Source organism: Rhinatrema bivittatum, chromosome 4, assembly GCF_901001135.1.
Source record: "Rhinatrema bivittatum chromosome 4, aRhiBiv1.1, whole genome shotgun sequence".
Classification (NCBI taxonomy): Eukaryota; Metazoa; Chordata; class Amphibia; order Gymnophiona; family Rhinatrematidae; genus Rhinatrema; species Rhinatrema bivittatum.
Window position 1 is genome coordinate 57,727,063 of NC_042618.1, and position 13,974 is coordinate 57,741,036.

The following is a 13,974-nucleotide window of genomic DNA, read 5'->3' on the forward strand; positions in this document are numbered from 1 at the left end:
TAAAACTGAAAGGATATCCTATATGAGGATAGAGCCTATCCTGTAACCCTTCAGTATTTGTCTGTCTCCAGCAGGTGCAGCACATCTCCCTTCAGTCTCCTGATCTAGGCTAGTCAGCCTTCTTTCTCTTCCTTCCTTCTGGGATCAAGCAAGTACTTATTCCTTAGGGATTTTGTAGTTGTTTTCTTCCTGTTAAAATAAAGTTAAAAAGTTTAGTCAGGAAGTTGTGGATTTTTTCTTCAGGAGACAGTTCCGTCTCCTGGCTCTTGCCGGACTTAGGGGGGCTTTGCCCCTTGTGCAGTGCATAGCCTGTGTCTGTTACCGCTTCCAGGTGTGGGGACCGAGTCTGTCCAGGGCTCGTCTCTCCCCCCCCGGCTGCCGAAGGGTCTTAATGTTAAGTTGCTGTGCTCAGTTTATTTACAAAAAAAAAAAAAAGTAACACAGAAACAGGCTTAAGTTTAAAAGTGCTTCCAGTGCTTTTAATACTTACTTACAGCAGCAGACCAATATTCTGTGTCTTTCTCCCCCACCTGGGTTGAACCGGCAACCAGACAGGCAGGAGTCAGCAGGTTTCCCCCCTGCTTCACTCCGGGCCTCCAGGCTGTCAAACTTTTTCTCTGCAGCCTTTTTTTCTTCAGGGCGGCTCTCTCTTTGCCGTGGCAGGCAGCCTGCCTCTTCTCTGCCAGCCCCTTCGTGTTTTTTTACGAGGGGATCTCTTCTCTGCCTCCCTGCCAGGTGGGGTAGGTCCCTCCTCGGCAGGGCTGGCAAATTTAGCCCAGGGATCAACTCCCCAGAGCTTGGCCAGGCCGGGAAAGCCCGGGAATGGTGGCCATTTTGGATTTTTTGTCTGCTCCATTTTCGGAGCTCGCTGGGGGGAGGGGCCGATTTTTTTTGCAGCTACCCCCAGATTTCAGCCCCCTGGCCCCCCCAGGATGGGTTTTCTGTCACCCTCTTGCCTCTCTGGGACTTCCAGGGCTCATTTTGTATCTGATTTTGCCCTCCTCCTGCGAAGATTTTATTTAGCTAGCCTGCAGGAAGAGGAGGAAGGTTCTCCCCCAGCAAAAAAAAAAAAAAAAAATTTTCCTCGCTCCGCGCCGTTGACGGTTAGACCGGCTGCGGAGCCCCCGGGGTCCCTTGGGGCGCAGGTGGTCCCGGGAGTGCCCCTCCCCCAACCTCCCGGTGGATCCAGTACCCCCGGATCCTGCTGCTAATCCGGATGCGGAGAATACCCTTCCACCCCTTACGGGGTGGAGGGGTATTTCCGCCAGGACCGGGTCCATATCCAAGGATGTGGACCCGATCCTGGTGGGAATCAGGGATCCGGCAATCGCCTTCCCCTCTCATCCCATGCACAAGTTGTAGCGCCTGCGGGAATGGAACACTCCTGAGTCGGGACTCTAGGCGGGCCGTGCACTAGATAAGCTCCCCCTCCCGGAGGTATGTTTAGTTTTAAAAAAAAAACAAACAAAAACCCAAAAGACAATAATCCCTCCAGGGACTACTTATGCGACCACAATACAGGAGGTTTTCCTGGCTTTTAAAGCAGCACAGGTCCGCATGCTCAAGGCTCATGTGATGCGCATTTTTGATGTCCTGGCGCTGGGGGTGCGTGCGCCTATTTGCAGCAGCCTCATGCTGTGGGCAGGTCTCAGGTGGGTTCAAACTTGCTCTGCACCCGGGATCCCCCATAGGCAGAGGCTGCGCTTACGACCTTCTCCACGTCCAGGCAAAAGCGATGACTATGGCGAGGTCTGCCAAATGGCTCCTCTGGCTGCGCCATTGGTCGGCCGATCCGTCCTCCAAAGTCCGGTCCTCGACGTCCTCAGAGACGGGTACGCCTTTGCTTTGCTCCAGATTCTCGAGATCCTTTTTCTATTTTCCCCGTGCGGTCAGTCCCAGTGGCAAGCGGTGGAGCAAACCCCCACCTGGCCCCTGTGTCTGGGCGCGGTGGTCCCGGTTCCAGACAGAAAACTTGCCGCAGGCCAGTATTCTATTTACTTCGTCGTTCCCTAACAGGACGGGACTTCGTCCGATCTTAGACCTCACAAGAGTCAACCGGGCCCTCAAGATCCCATTTTCCACATGAAAACTCTGCGAGTGGTCCTCGTGCCGTTTCGCCCCGGAGAGTTCCTCGCCTCACTTGCTTTGACAGAGGCGTGTTTCCATATTCCAATTCATCGCGGCTACCGTAGTCTCTTCGCGTTCACATCCTCCACTGGGACTTCCAGTTCAGGGCGCTTCCTTTTGGTCTCGCGACGGCACCTCGCACCTTCACCAAAGTCGTGGTGGTGGCAGCAGCTCTCCGCCGGAAAGGGATGCTTATTCACCCCTACCGGGACGTCTGGCTTGTCAGGGCCAAGGCGGAGGCTCTCACCGGCAGGCGGAGGATCACGTGTTACCTCTCCTCGCGTCTCTCGGGGGCATACTGAATTTCTCCAAGAGCTACCTTCAGCCCTTCCAGGAGTTAGGATTCCTGGGAGCCCACCTGGACAACCGGGTGGGCAAGGTCTTCTTGCCTCGCTCGTGGGCTCTTGAGTTGATCGGCCAGTTTCAGAGTCGGGTCTTGCTGCCTTCTCCGGCGGCCTGTGTCTGCCTGTGGGTCTCGGGCCCCTTGGCGTCTGCCATCGACCTTGTCCCTTGGGCTTTTGCTCATATGCTACCGTTCCAGAAAGCTTTGCTGTCCCATTGGCAGACAGTGTCGGAACAGTTTCACACAGTCCTCCCGTTTTTTTGGGCCTTACCGTCGCCGACTTGTAGTGGTAGCTTTCCCTTCCTCATTTGGAGACGAGAGGGATTTTAAATTTCACCTCTCTCCGGCACCACTGACAATAACAACCTGAGGCCGCCGCTGCTGCTGACGCTACCGCTACCGCTTCTGCTGCCGCTGCAACAGGAAGGCCTGCGCGATCGGCGCCCAGACCCGTCGGGGTAAGGCCTTTTTGTTCCCTTCCCCCCGGCGAGCCTGATCTGCGATCGCACAGACAGCATCACAGCACAACAGCTAAGTCCCTCCCTCCAGACTTACCATCCAATCGGGGAGACGAGAGGGATTTTAAATTTCACCTCTCTCCGGCGCCGCTGACGATAACAACCTGAGGCCGCCGCTGCTGCTGACGCTGCAACAGGAAGGCCTGCGCGATCGGCGCCCAGACCCGTCGGGGTAAGGCCTTTTTGTTCCCTTCCCCCCGGCGAGCCTGATCTGTGATCGCACAGACAGCATCACAGCACAACAGCTAAGTCCCTCCCTCCAGACTTACCATCCAATCGGGGAGACGAGAGGGATTTTAAATTTCACCTCTCTCCGGCGCCGCTGACAATAACAACCTGAGGCCGCCGCTGCTGCTGACGCTACCTCTACCGCTTCTGCTGCCGCTGCAACAGGAAGGCCTGCGCGATCGGCGCCCAGACCCGTCGGGGTAAGGCCTTTTTGTTCCCTTCCCCCCGGCGAGCCTGATCTGCGATCGCACAGACAGCATCACAGCACAACAGCTAAGTCCCTCCCTCCAGACTTACCGTCCAATCGGGGAGACGAGAGGGATTTTAAATTTCACCTCTCTCCGGCGCCGCTGACAATAACAACCTGAGGCCGCCGCTGCTGCTGACGCTACCGCTACCGCTTCTGCTGCCGCTGCAACAGGAAGGCCTGCGCGATCGGCGCCCAGACCCGTCGGGGTAAGGCCTTTTTGTTCCCTTCCCCCCGGCGAGCCTGATCTGCGATCGCACAGACAGCATCACAGCACAACAGCTAAGTCCCTCCCTCCAGACTTACCATCCAATCGGGGAGACGAGAGGGATTTTAAATTTCACATCTCTCCGGCACCGCTGACAATAACAACCTGAGGCCGCCGCTGCTGCTGACGCTACCGCTACCGCTTCTGCTGCCGCTGCAACAGGAAGGCCTGCGCGATCGGCGCCCAGACCCGTCGGGGTAAGGCCTTTTTGTTCCCTTCCCCCCGGCGAGCCTGATCTGCGATCGCACAGACAGCATCACAGCACAACAGCTAAGTCCCTCCCTCCAGACTTACCATCCAATCGGGGAGACGAGAGGGATTTTAAATTTCACATCTCTCCGGCGCCGCTGACGATAACAACCTGAGGCCGCCGCTGCTGCTGACGCTGCAACAGGAAGGCCTGCGCGATCGGCGCCCAGACCCGTCGGGGTAAGGCCTTTTTGTTCCCTTCCCCCCGGCGAGCCTGATCTGTGATCGCACAGACAGCATCACAGCACAACAGCTAAGTCCCTCCCTCCAGACTTACCATCCAATCGGGGAGACGAGAGGGATTTTAAATTTCACCTCTCTCCGGCGCCGCTGACAATAACAACCTGAGGCCGCCGCTGCTGCTGACGCTACCTCTACCGCTTCTGCTGCCGCTGCAACAGGAAGGCCTGCGCGATCGGCGCCCAGACCCGTCGGGGTAAGGCCTTTTTGTTCCCTTCCCCCCGGCGAGCCTGATCTGCGATCGCACAGACAGCATCACAGCACAACAGCTAAGTCCCTCCCTCCAGACTTACCGTCCAATCGGGGAGACGAGAGGGATTTTAAATTTCACCTCTCTCCGGCGCCGCTGACAATAACAACCTGAGGCCGCCGCTGCTGCTGACGCTACCGCTACCGCTTCTGCTGCCGCTGCAACAGGAAGGCCTGCGCGATCGGCGCCCAGACCCGTCGGGGTAAGGCCTTTTTGTTCCCTTCCCCCCGGCGAGCCTGATCTGCGATCGCACAGACAGCATCACAGCACAACAGCTAAGTCCCTCCCTCCAGACTTACCATCCAATCGGGGAGACGAGAGGGATTTTAAATTTCACATCTCTCCGGCACCGCTGACAATAACAACCTGAGGCCGCCGCTGCTGCTGACGCTACCGCTACCGCTTCTGCTGCCGCTGCAACAGGAAGGCCTGCGCGATCGGCGCCCAGACCCGTCGGGGTAAGGCCTTTTTGTTCCCTTCCCCCCGGCGAGCCTGATCTGCGATCGCACAGACAGCATCACAGCACAACAGCTAAGTCCCTCCCTCCAGACTTACCATCCAATCGGGGAGACGAGAGGGATTTTAAATTTCACATCTCTCCGGCACCGCTGACAATAACAACCTGAGGCCGCCGCTGCTGCTGACGCTACCGCTACCGCTTCTGCTGCCGCTGCAACAGGAAGGCCTGCGCGATCGGCGCCCAGACCCGTCGGGGTAAGGCCTTTTTGTTCCCTTCCCCCCGGCGAGCCTGATCTGCGATCGCACAGACAGCATCACAGCACAACAGCTAAGTCCCTCCCTCCAGACTTACCATCCAATCGGGGAGACGAGAGGGATTTTAAATTTCACATCTCTCCGGCGTCGCGCGCCTTTGGCGCGCGACAAAGGGGCTTGCCCCTTTCTGCGCCCCTTCGTGCAGCCCCTGAGATCATACTCTTTTTCATTATCTGCTTAATTCTCCTTTCATACCTTGATTAGAATTCAGCATATCATCTTTAAATCTATAAATTACATTGGCAACAAGATTCAAGTCAGCTGATTCGTGTAAGGGAGACGAGAATAGATCCCAAGCTTTATTCATCAACAGGAAAACAAATTGAAATTGTAATCCAAAATCTCCACAAACCCTGGAACCTCAACAGATAGTGTTCCCTGATCCTAAAGCCAGCTTCGGGTCAATAATAAGCCAGTTTACTGGCCCTTGAATCTTCATCTTCTTTGGAGCACTCGAGTAAGCCTCTAATATTCTCTCTATACCACACAAACAGATCAACATGCTTCTTGGTTTCCCTATCCCTATACATCACCATGTTTGCCATGGCGAATACTCCATACCAATCATCAAGAATCAACGTAAACATCAAACTAAGCCTCTCCCACAACACTACAACCGTCATCAAAGGCTAATTCCAATAATGATTTCACCAATCACACAATTCCTCGGCCTTTCTCTGTTATCTCTTACTCTATTCAATGCTCAATCACTTTCAAAAAAAACTCATATCTTAAACGACTACCTTACTGAAGTAAACCCAGATATCTGTGCAATCACAGAAACGTGGTTTAAACCTTCAGATTTAGCTCTGTTAAATCAACTACCAACTCAGCTTTATGATTTATTCTCCATACCTAGAATCAAAAGAAAGGGAGGAGGTCTGCTTCTCGCAGCCAAGAAAGGCCTAAGAATATCTTTACAACATTCATATACCACATCAAAATTAGAGCTCTCTTTCTTTAAATCTGATCATTTACAAATTGGCCTAATCTACGCTCCACCAGGATCTTTAGATTCTGACCCTTCACCAGTCATTGAACTCTCTGCCAAATACTTCAACCCAGACAAACCTGCCATCTTACTGGGTGATTTCAACTTACATGTCGATGCTTCACCACAATCCCCAAATTGTGTTACCCTACTCTCGGCTCTCAACTACATGGGCTTCACACAAATTATAAAAGCCCCTACCCACAAAGCAGGTCACACTTTAGACCTTATTTTCATTAATCAGTGCATCTCAAACACAAATACAATCACATGTTCACCTGTCCCTTGGTCGGACCATCAAATCATCAACACGACCTTCAAGCTTTCACAACATCCTCCACTTTCGTTCCCAAAAAAACACTATTCAATTCAGGAAACCTTGTTCTACAGACCTTCTCATCAATCAGTTCACTAATGAATTATTACATCTCGATCTCTCCAACGCATCTACAGCCACCACCTCATGGTGCAACATCACCAAAAAGATCGCAGACATTACCTGCCCTTCCATCACAAAAGTAGTACAACCTTCGCCAGACAACAGGAAACCCTGGTTCACCCCAGAACTGAAGCTGCTTAAACAAGAGCTAAGAAATAAAGAACACACTTGGAGGAGAAACCCATCCCCCACAACATTAGCTATTTATAAAACCTCCCTCAATGCTTATAGGATCACCATACTGAGAACAAAGAGAGATTTTTTCTCAAAAAAAATACATCATTTCATATTTGATTCAAAAGCACTTTTCTCCTACGTTTCAGCTCTCACTAAACCATCACCTCCTACCATTCCTGATGATCAAGCACTCAACAAAGCATCAGAACTAGCAGAATACTTTAAGGATAAAATTGACAAACTGACTATCTCTTTCTCATCATCTTTTTCATATCCCCCTTTCCCTCACATTACCTCACCTCAACTAAATACAACGCTGGAAACTTTCGAGACCACTTCAGCACTTGAGATAGAAAACATACTTAAAAAAATGAAACCGTCATCTCATCCCTTAGACACAATTCCTACTAACCTTCTCATTGCAATAAGAAACTCCATATCAAAACCAATTGCAGACATCATTAACTGCTCTCTCTCCCAGGGTCTAGTTCCTGACCAACTTAAATTAGCCATTCTCAAACCTCTACTTAAAAAACCTAACCTTCCAACCACAGATCCAGCTAACTTCCGCCCAATAGCTAATCTGCCATTGATCGCCAAAATTATGGAAAAGATAGTCAATAAACAACTATCTGAATATTTGGAAGAAAACAACATTCTTGTATCTTCCCAGTATGGCTTTCGGAAATCGTTAAGCACTGAATCTCTCCTTATCTCTCTTACCGATTCTATTCTATCTAATATGGACAAAAAACAACCACATCTTTTGATACTACTAGATCTCTCTGCAGCCTTTGACACTGTCAACCATTCATCTCTATTAAAATGTCTGGCAGATATAGGCATTAAAGGAACAGTCTTCAGCTGGTTCAAATCCTTCCTAGCAAATAGACAATTCAAAGTAAAGATTAACAACAAAGAATCACAACCGATCCCTTCCAACCGGGGGGTCCCTCAGGGTTCCTCCCTTTCCCCTACCCTCTTCAACATTTACCTCTTACCTCTATGTCATCTACTTACTAAACTAAACCTAACTCACTATCTCTACGCGGATGACATCCAGATACTCATCCCAATCTCAGAATCCTTACAAAAAACCTTGGCTCACTGGAACAATTGTTTGCAACAGATCAATCATCTTCTCTCCAGCCTTTGCCTCATTCTTAACAACAACAAAACTGAGATCCTAATCATCAATCAAGACATCAACATCAAACTTCTAAACCCAGCTGACCTACTCAACTCATCCACTCCCATATTAAATCACTCACCACATGTTCGAGATCTAGGTATCATGCTAGACAATCAGCTCAATTTTAAAAATTCATAAGCACAACCACCAAAGACTGTTTTTATAAGTTACAAGTCTTAAAAAAATTGAAGCCTCTTCTTTATTTCAACGATTTTCGGATGGTCCTACAAGCCATTATTCTATCAAAAGTCGACTATTGCAATTCGCTTCTCTTTGGCCTTCCATATTCATCCATCAAACCCCTCCAAATGCTACAGAACTCTGCAGCCAGAATCCTTACCAATACGAATAAAAGAGATCACATCACCCCCATTCTCAAGCTCCTCCACTGGCTGCCTATAAAGCAAAGGATCCTATATAAAGTACTCACCGTAATTCATAAATCCATTCACAATATCTCTCCTCTTCAATTATGTAACCAACTACGCCCTCACTCCTCCTCTAGACCCATCAGAGGAGCATATAAAGGCACACTCTATGTACCTTCAACAAAATCCTCGCATCATAAACGTGCCATATCTACAGCAGGCCCCATTCAATGGAATGCGCTCCCACCAGACATTCGGCTTGAGTTCTGCCACTCTTCATTCAAAAAAAAACTTAAAACCTGGCTCTTTAGCCAAGCTTTTCCAGGACCATGATCATCATTTTTTCCCCTCCAACCAGCAAGAACATATCTTCTTCACAAACCCCCATTTTCCATACCACTACCTACTTCGGTATCTAATCTCTTGCTGCAGGACACTTGAGACTTTCTCACTTATACGTTATAATTTTTATGCTCAATAAGACCTGTCAACTTAATTGTTTAAGTCTTTTTTTTTTTTTTTTTCTCCTTTATCTTTTGGTCATCAATGTTACAATGTTATTGTTAAATTTGAACTTATGTACACTGTTCCAAGTTTCATAACCTTGTTCTATGTAATGCCTTTTGGCAATTTTCATGTTCTGTTTCAATGTAAACCGATGTGATCTTTATTTCATATAGGAACACCGGTATATAAAAATCTAAAAATAAATAAATAAATAAATTTGCTACAGGGAAAGCTCGCTGAGTCCCTCAGTGGACGATAGTAACCACGGACGCCAGTCTCTCGGGCTGGGGTGCGGTCTGCCTCTCCCAGTACGCCCAGGGGATCTGACCGGCAGCTCAGTCTCGCTGGCACATCATTCGGTTGGAGGCTCGGGCGATGTTCCTAGCTCTTCTGGAGTTTCTCCCCCTCATCCGCGGCAAGGCGATACGGGTCTTGTCCGACAGCTCCTCCACTGTGGCTTGTCAATCGCCAAGGAGGCGCCCGCAGTCCGCTGATGGCCCTGGAAACCAGCCGTCTCTTCGCCTGGGCAGAGCGACATCTTCAGTGCCTGGCAGCCTCCCACATTGTGGGCAAGGGGAATGTTAAGGCCGATTTCCTCAGTCGTCCGTTGCTCGATTCCGGGGAGTGGGAACTCTCTGATGCAGCCATGAATCTCATCGTCGACAGGTGGTCCCCCACCACCTGGGCCTCATGGCGACCCTTTGCGATTTCAAGGCAAATTGGTTCTTCCGCCGCTGGAGGGAACACGGCTCGGAGGGTGTAGATGCTTTGGCTCTCCTTGGCCGGCGGACGTCCTTCTGTACGTGTTCCCCCCCGCCCCCCCCCCCCGTGGCCCCTGGTCGGGAAAGTTCTCAGAAGAATGGAACTCCACCGGGGTCCCGTGGTTCTGGTAGCACCAGAGTGGTCGTGCAGGCTGTGATTTGCAGATTTTCTCAACCTACCGCCGGACAGACCTCTATGGCTACGCCATTTTCCTCGGCTCCTTCGTCAAGGACCTGTATTTTTCGACCAGGCCGATCGCTCCTGTCTAGCGGCCTGGTTTTTGAAAGATGACACCTAAGGCGCAAGGGCTATTAGGAGGAGGTCATCTTCACCTTGTTGCAGGCCCGGAAACAGTCGACTTCCCTGGCGTACGTGCGTATCTGGAACGTGTTTGAAGCTGTTTGTGCAGAGTCGGGTATCTCAGCGCTGTCTGCCCCGATCTCGTTAGTCCTCTCTTCCCCAAGAAGATCTTCTCCCCTCTTGGCTCTCTCCTGGGTCGGGTAGAATGTCATCACTGAACAGGCCACCTGGATATGATTGGTGCTTGAAGGGCATCAAGCATCTACGTCCACCTTCTCGGCCGCTTGCCCGTCGGGGAGTTTTAGTCTGATCCTTTAGGCCCTCTGTGTGGCTCTGTTCGAACCTCTCCGTCGCGCTACCTTGAAAGCTCTTACGCTTAAGACTGCCTTTCTGGTCTCTATCTCTTCTGCTCTTCAGATCTCGGTGATCCATGTACTGTCCTGTCGGGAACCTTTTGTTTTGCAATTTTCCGATTCCGGGGTATCCCTCGTGACGGGCCCTTCCTTCTTAGTGAAGGTTCTTCTAACCTCCATGTCAACTTGTCGGCAGAACTCCCTGCGTTTTTCCCTGTGACTGGGGACGATTTCCGTAAACTTGATACTATACGAGTTCTACTTCGCTATCTCCAGGTTACCCATGGCTTTTCAGGTCTTGGTTCATCTTTTGTCCTCTGGAGTGGGCCCATTCGGGGTACGCCGGCTTCTAAGACCACTATCGCGCGGTGGTTGAAGGAAGCAATCTCCTCGGCCTCTCTTTGTCGAAGACGGGCGGTTCCCGAGGGCCTTACGCTCATTCACTGCGTTCTCAAACTACTTCCTGGGCGGACAGTCAATCGGTCTCTCCGCAGGAGATTTGCAGTGCTGCCACTTGGATGTTCTTGCATACTTTTGCTCGACACTACCGTCTGGATGTGCAAGCTCCGCTTCTTGGTTCTTTTGGGCTACAAGTGCTTCGAGCGGGAATGTCTCGGTCCCACCCGGTTTAGGGAAGCTTTGGTACATCCCACAGTCTGGACTGATCCGGGTACGTACAGGGAAAGGAAAATTAATTCTTACCTGTTAATTTTCGTTCCTGTAGTACCCACAGATCAGTCCAGACACCCTTCCCTGTTTGTCTTTTTTTCTGTCCTCTCGCAGCTTGTTTCTCTTGCAAATTCATAGATTTGTAGATTTCCACACATCTTTTTTGTGCATGAATACTGAGCAAATACACCGGAAGCCTTGACTGCCCAGCACCAAGTATATGCAAGAGCGGTTAGTCATACCATATCTATTACATTGTTCTACATCTGCTTCATTGAGCTTTATGGTTACTTGCTTGATCCTATTCTGGTTTTGTTATTTTCTGCTTTGACATTCGTTATACTGAAGGGTTACAGGATAGGCTCTATCCTCATATAGGATATCCTTTCAGTTTTAGTCTGTCTCCACCTGCTGGAAAGGAGGCTCAACCCACAGTCTGGACTGATCCGAGGTACTACAGGAACGAAAATTAACAGGTAAGAACTAATTTTTCTTTGAATACTGATATAAAAATCTTAGCTAAGGTTCTTCAGCTTAGAATGGAAACTGTTATGGAATACCTGACTAGACAAGGTTCATTAAGGGCAGAGTATCAACCACTAACACTCAATGGTTGTTTAATATAGTATCTTTAGCTAAGAGAGAGAAAATCCTGGGACTGGTGGTCTTACTTGACGCAGAAAAGGCCTTTGACAGGCTTCGGTGGCCTTTCCTGTTTGCAGTGTTGGAGAGGTTTGGCTTTCACCTTTCTGTGCCTGGATTAGAGCTCTTTATCATCACCCTAAGGCCTGGATTTGTATGAACGGATATAAATCAGACAGGGGTGTTACCTATGCCCAATTGTTTTCGACCTAGCAATTGAGGTTCTAGTGGAGAGAGTTTGATCAAGCTAGGGTGTAGCTGGTTTTTACATAGAGGGGATGGAATACGTAATATCAAGCAGGATGGTAGTCCTCACATATGGGTGACATCATCAGGATGGAGCCCAATCACATATGTCCGCCCATATGTGAGGACTAACATCCTGCTGTCCTGTGAGAACACCTGTTACAGGTAAGCAACAGGTGCTTACCTGTGCTTTATACACAGATGAAGTTCTGCTCTTCCTGTCAAACCCTAGTTGCTAAATCTGTTACATGAATATGCCAGATACTTAGGATATAAAATAAATGTTAGTAGATCCAAAATTTTTCCTATTGGGACTGCCACAATTCAGGATATCCCTGAATGCTTCTCCTCATTCAAGATAGCCCAGGATGGAATGTGTTATTTGAGAATTAACATACCCAAGGACTCAGGAGCCCTATATTGAACCAACTTTGCTCTTGTGATAAATAAGATACAAAGGGATTTAAATGAATGGGATAATCATTTTGTGTCCTGAGCAAGATGTTTAAGTATTTTAAAGATGAATGTCTTACCAAGGCAAATGTATGTGTTTCCCTGCTACCTTCCTGATGGCTTTTTTTTTTTTTTTTATTAAACTGAATAGTATATTATCTAAGTTCATTTGGCATTCTAAGAAGGCACAAATTAAAATACGCACTTTGTAGAGCCTAAGGAGGGAGGGGGTGGGGGTTGGCTGGAATCTTCCCAAATAATAGGCCTATTACTGGGCTGCTCATCTGCAGGGTGCTCTTGTGTGGCTGCACAGAGACTCCTATCAGCGCAACTCCCTTAGTGGAAGGAGCAGACTTGTCCTATTTGTTGCTTTTGCCACTGCTGTCTTAGCAGATAAGACGAGTGGGAAGAATGGACCTTCTTGTGTAGCATACATTAAAGCTGGGGGGTGGGGGGCTGTGGGTACATGTGGGTGTAACCGCATACCCCCTCCTCTGTCTCTCGCTTGAGGAACAATTCCTCCCTTTCAGTGCATACGTGTTGTGGAGATGTGGCGGAATGGTGGAGGGTTAGTTTAAAATTTGTGGGCAGTTGTTGGAGGAGGAGAGCGTGGAGGCCAGATCTTTCTCGGACTTATGCTCAGAGTATGATCTAAGGGCGGAGTCACAAACTTTTTAAGATCATTTGTTGGAGGTACTTGGACGCCTTTGGGAAGGGGGCTGGGAACCTACACCTCTGTTCCAATTTGAGAGGATATTTTTCCAGGAAGTTATTCCAAGAAAGACTATCTCTCTGTTATATAAGGGTATACTGGGAGGACTGCTCTTCGAGGATCCACCACTTAAATGTATTGATCAATGGAATAGAAATCTTGATCTGAAACTAATGGTAGTGGATTGGAAATATGTTTGGAGAGACGCTCACAAAATATCTATATGCAGAAGGAAGGTAGAGATGATGTTTAATTTGTTGCATTGTACGTATATGTATTCTTTGTTACTTTGTCTCTTGGATTCTTGAGGCTTTGGAGGGGATGTGGGTTGGAGGGCTCATATTAACATATTTGCTGGACATGCCCCAAAGTTTGGGGGGCTGGGGGATCCCACTGACTACCAATGATATTTTTCATATTTTTGTAGGATGGGGGAGGAGTGGTATGGGGGGCACTATACCTCCTATGATTTTGGATTACTATCAGGGTGGAGGACAGTGACAGCATTTATGTATTTGGAAAGGGAGGTAGGGGGTAGTGGCTCAAATTCTTTATTGATGACAGGGTTAGGGGTTGGGGGGCTGTTGCCATGCATGAACTTTAATCTTTTTTAACTTCTGGATGTTGGGACTGCCTCAAGTGGCAGCCCTGGGTTGAGCCAGGGACCTGCCTCGACCCCTGCTACACTTGTTATTTTTGGGGGAATTTTTTAAAGGCATTGGCAGTCCTGTGAGATTGGGGCCACCATTGCTCCTAAAGGGCCACTAGCCATGTTGATTAGTCCCATGGTATTTTGCGCGAGACAAAATGCCACACCATTAAGCTGTGATGTTTTTGGGGGGAGGGGCCCACTATTCTGGCAACACCACTGCAGCTTGATGCATCTAGGCCTAAATTTGTACCTAAGGCAATGGAGAGT

The 13,974-nt window shown here is 49.2% G+C and overlaps 1 protein-coding gene across 11 annotated transcripts in view; it reads left to right on the forward strand.

Annotated features, from left to right (window-relative positions):
• C4H14orf39 (chromosome 4 C14orf39 homolog) overlaps positions 1-13,974 on the forward strand; it is a 702,704-nt gene that overhangs the window by 213,001 nt on the left and 475,729 nt on the right. The gene's annotated exons all lie outside the window — the stretch shown is intronic.